Raw genomic sequence first — 5,405 nt, forward strand, 5'->3', positions numbered from 1 at the left:
TCCGTTAATCGGTTTTTGGTTAGTTTCGGTTTGGTTTCATTCATTTTCGGTTCGATTAGTTTTGGTTTGGTTTTGTCGGTTTCCAGTTATTGCTCGTCCTACATATAGCTTATTAGGTTGTACATAGACACGTGTGCATCGGCGTTTGAGACCAAAATGCTTAGAGCGCCTGATGCTTTTTTAAACCAAGACTCTTATAAGTCAAGTTTGCTGTAGTTTTATAATAAATTTTGTTATGTTGATCTGTTTCTGATTTTGTGGTCACTGAATGTTACAGATTATTCTGGTCTTGATTAAGACAATGGCTGCTTCTGCAGAACACGTGTTACCCGACCCGCACAAAGTGGTCAAAGATGATGACTGGACAATCGTTTTGCCACGTCGCAAGAACCAGAAACGAAGACTTCCTAAGCTTAAATCTGCAAAGCAACAGCAAGAACAAACACATTGGACTCCTACTGATCTCGAAACCAGCCCCGAACGAGAACTGAAACTAATGCAGAAGATGCAAATCTGTATCGAAAGGCTTGAAAAATCCCAGTTCTTTAGTGTTTTTCTTGATCAAATCCTTACTTCTGAAGCCGCAGACTGTTTTTCCAATATTACAAAATCAGAACACAAATTAAACATGGTGATATACGGTATTGGCAGCATTGAATCCTTTGACTCGCCTTGTTTACAGCTCAGTCTTGCTGTTCTCATGAAAAGAAAACTTGATTGGATCGGAGAAATAGAAGTCTTTGATCCGATCATTTCGTCGACCGAGTCAAAGGTTTTGGAGGAGCTAAACTGTCGTGTTCTTTCGGTTAACGAGCAGGGTATGAGAAAAGTTGTCGACCCGATTCTGTTTTTCATGCCACATTGTGAAGCCGAGCTATACGATAATCTTTTAAAGACGAATTGGAGACATGACAGTTTGAACAAAATAATATTGTTTGGGAACAGTTTCGAGAAGTATGAGCAGCATCAGTCTGTGTTCCAAGATTCGACCTTGGATGACTCGAGGAAGCATTTACTTGCGGTAAGACCGTTTTCTAAAGAGTTTGAAGTATCTACCGTCTCGGATGATTATTTTCGGGCTTTTCAAGGTTCAAGTTGGCATTTTTTTAGTGTTGATCGCGATACGGACTTACAATTATTATGCTAAAATTTTGTATGTTGTATTCATTCTGTATTCATGATGGGAGGACTACAATACTCAGAAAGCTTTTTGTTTCTAGTTTGAATTCATTCTTGATCTTCTATATAATGTTGAAGTATTTATATATTATAATTAGGTTTAGTATTTATTTTTTTGCAGGGCATTTGAGAAATGATATATAATAAGGTTTAGTATTCATCTGCAGTTTCTTAAAAATGTCTGATTCTAACTCAAGCTAGTTTGTGTCCGAGCGGTTTTGACTCAACCAAAGTGAAAAAAATATTTTCACCCGAACATGTTTTGGACCGAACTCATTTAACCTGACATCTAACCCGACCGGCTGTTTAAACTCATTTTTATCCATTTTTGCATCAATATTTCACCCTATTGATTTCTGTCTACAATTTCTGTTTTAATTTTCCTTCTTTTAGAACGCCTAACTCACGCACCACTTATTCTACTATTAAATCTATATCTTTTTGTCTTCATGATACTCGAAGCCTCAACCTTGATTTCTTCAAGGTAAACTGGAAATAAACAATCACAATTTTTGTGTATTTGCCGATAATAATCCAAACTTTAAAAACATTATCAGCGGTCTCAACTTTCAACCATTTTTGTCTCAATAGACCTCTGTTAAAAAACATTTAACGTCGTTATGTTTTTTTCCGAGTTTCAAACTGATGTTTTAGGGTTTTTGATCGAAAGAACGATACGAGTCGACCGATGTAAAACTTATCTCAAAACGATGATCCAAGCGACGAAACAATGTTTCATTCCGGGTGTTTGAATTTCCAATTAACAAAAAAATAAGTCATTTGAATCACGCACCATCTCGAGATAAGTTTTACATTAATCGAATCGTATCGTTCTTCTGACCAAAAGCCCTAAAACATCGGTTTGAAACTCGGAAAAAAAAGTTAACGGCGTTAAGTGTTTTTTAACGGAGGTCCATTGAGACAAAAATAGTTGAAAGTTGGGACCGCTAGTAGTGATTTTTAAATTTGAGATTATTATCGGCCAATACGAAAAAGTTGGGATTATTTATTTTCAATTTTCCTTACTTCAATTATATGTAGCCACCTACTCTTCTAGTAAAAAATGTTTTATCAACATATATCGGTTTCTTATGTCCTACTTACCTATAGATTTTAGATAAGATATAAACAAATGCAAACAAAAAATATATATATAAATCAAAACATGATATAGACGACGAAAAATAGGATTATGGAAGCAATTTATATTATAAAGACTACAATTTTGAATATATATATATATATATATATATATATATATATGTATGTATATGTATATAAATTTGATTCATTTTCTTGATTAAAACTAGAACCTTAAGCAATCACCATGAATGGAGAGGTGGGCAACTTCATTATGGTGTGGATATTAGTCTTTGTATGTCTCATATATTCTTACACCATAGGCAAGTTCATACCAAAGGGTACCACTAGACTTTTGGCTTTAACCATTGTCATATGCCTCTTTATATGGTTCCCACTTAAACTAACCACCATGCACCTTGGTGGTTTAACCTCTTTCTTTATTGCATGGCTTGCAAACTTCAAACTTCTTCTCTTTGCTTTTGGAAAAGGCCCTCTTTCAACCCATACACCCCTCCCATTTTCGCGCTTCGTCGCCACCGCATGCCTCCCAATCAAGATCACATCTATCCATTCGAATTCAAGTTCGGTTAAAAAAGTTAAAGAAAACGCGAAGAAAGTGTTTCTAGTGAAGGTTGTGTTGTTTGTGGTGTTACTTAAGGTGTATGATTATAACCAATATATACATCCAATGGTGAAGATGACATTGTTCTGCTTCCATATATACTTCATGCTCGAGCTGGTGCTCGCCATGTTTGCATATGTGGCTCGAACTCTACTGCAAGTAGAGTTCGAGCCGCAGTTTAACGAGCCTTACTTGACTACTTCACTCCAAGACTTTTGGGGCAAAAGGTGGAACCTCATGGTCACTAGCATTCTACACCCAACCATATATGATCCGGTCCACTCGTTATCTTTGCGTTTAATGTCAAGAAAACATGCCACATTCGTCGCAGTTATCACGACGTTTCTTGTCTTGGGGCTGATGCACGAGTTCGTGTTCTATAATATTGGGAGACTGAAACCTAGTGGTGAAGTTACTTGCTTCTTTTTGTTGCATGGTGTGTTAGTGAGTATTGAAATTAGTATCAAAAGAGTGGTTAAAGGGAGACTGCATATGCCCACTGTTGTGTCTCGAACATTAACATATGGATGTGTTCTTTGGTACGTCATTTTGGTTATTGAAGAGGTAGGTCCCAGCAGAGCCCAGTTGTCAAGGCGAGTGCGGGTACAGTGTCAAGGCAAAACCCTTCACATACCTAGCACTTCGCAGGGAATTGAAACCAAGAAGGATCTTCTGGGCCATGCTTGTGGAAACGGGAATAACATCCCCGCATAGCGGGAACGTCGAGAACTAGATTGTTTGAAGCTCCAAGATGGAATTGGTTGTTTAACATAATTGATCACTATGTTCAAAACTACCAAAACCTCATGGAGAATCTACACAAGAGGTACTCAACGCTCCTGACTTGCGAGGAGGTTACAGACCTACCCGCATCATACCCATAGATCAAGCAGAAAAGTCGGGAATTTCTGCACGTGACATTAGGACTTCCGCGGGAAGAATCCCCATGGAAAACCTTAAAACTAAACCCTTTTCAAAACCCTTTGCTTAAGTCCAAAAGTTCACCTCACTTATTAAATTCATGAGAAGAACATTGGACTGGGGGGACTTGAAGAGGTAGGTCCCAGCAGAGCCCAGTTGGACCCACAAGACTCACCTTTAAGAGGGACGTCTGCGCAGAAACCAACTGGGTCCGCAGGACCCACCATGCTCAGAGACGTGACGTCCTTACGCGCAGTACGCAAGCTGTTCCCGCAGGAAAAGCCTCCCAATGGTGAAGTACTCTGCCTGTTCCCGCAGCTGCGGATACAAGCCATCAGGGAAGGCTACCTGCGCAGCAAAGCTACACGCACAAGGCACTTAACTCTTAAATAATTCAGTAGTCACCTGAAGAAGGAATGAGCAAGCCGGGAACACTCCCGCGCAAAGCCGGGAGAACTCCCGCCCAAATGAGCCAGTCCGTATGATACTGGAGGATCTTTTGTACTGTACCTGACGAGGTATGGACAAAAGATCTGACCAAGGATACGACAGCTCACTGACAACAGTATGACGAGCAGCACGCTCTTGTACTGTATGTCACTATTAGCCGCTGCCTACTCACCAACCTGTCGGAGGACGTGCATGGCATGGCCTGTAGTTGGTGGAACAGGAACAGTACACAGCCGGCCTGGTCACTATCAGCCGCTGCCTATCCACCAACCACCAGCATGGCATGTGCGTAGCCCACAGTTGGCAGAACAGGAACACTATTCAGCCGGCTGTACCTGCTTGGAAACCTACCTTCGGCTATAAATACTCCAACACCTTGGAATGGTATCATCTTATCTCATATCTCATATCTTGATATATTACCTGATATCTGCTCTAGTCGTTCTCTTAATATATACTTATATTCAAGAGCAATCTAGTCTGATTCTCACGCCGGAGGGTGGTCACAAGGAGGTACCCTCCTTTCTCAGTGACGAGCTCACGGTGTCTGTTTTGCAGGTTATCAGAAGAACCATCTTTGCCGGATCTAACCCCTCGTGGGAAACATCTATTTAACCCCCAGATTATCCGTAATCTGCCCTGTGGTCGATTAGTGTTTCTTCATTGGCGCGATCCGTGCATAAAAGCTAGAACTTAATTCTTTTTTCAGTTCTCAAAACTTCTGGAAAGATGGTTAAAGTTACTCCGGTCCCAAAACCAACGAGTGACCAAGAAACCCCGGTAACCACAACCCCAGCTACTAGGGGGAGTACCGGCGACTACACAGTTTTTACGAACACTACCCCGGTTACCCAAACCGGGGCAAGTGCAGTAAAATTTACGAACACTACCCCAGTTACCCGAGCTGGGGCAAGTGCAGTAAATAATCTTTCACTGGGATTCACCGATACCCAGTTAGAGAGACAACGGACGAGGCTCCCCCGCCAAACACTCGATGAAGTTAAAGCGAGGGCGGAAGCACGTCAAAAAGAATTCCAAGCTGAGTTGAATGAACGCTTACGTTCACTCCAACAGGCTGATGAATTCGGCGAGTACTTGGACGATGATTCGGAGGAATCCGATAGTGACGCAAACCCTCGTCATAGGGCGA

The 5,405-nt window shown here is 40.9% G+C and overlaps 2 pseudogenes; both read left to right on the top strand.

Annotated features, from left to right (window-relative positions):
* Positions 1–264: 264 nt before the first annotated feature.
* LOC143607373 (protein SENSITIVITY TO RED LIGHT REDUCED 1 pseudogene) lies at positions 265–1,217 on the top strand (annotated as a pseudogene).
* A 1,244-nt stretch (positions 1,218–2,461) lies between these two features.
* On the top strand, positions 2,462–3,452 carry LOC143607372 (acyl-CoA--sterol O-acyltransferase 1-like; annotated as a pseudogene).
* Positions 3,453–5,405: the final 1,953 nt, after the last annotated feature.

This window comes from Bidens hawaiensis, unplaced genomic scaffold (genome assembly GCF_021521415.1).
Source record: "Bidens hawaiensis isolate Kalapana, Puna unplaced genomic scaffold, B.hawaiensis_p1.1 tig00081667_1, whole genome shotgun sequence".
Lineage (NCBI taxonomy): Eukaryota > Viridiplantae > Streptophyta > Magnoliopsida > Asterales > Asteraceae > Bidens > Bidens hawaiensis.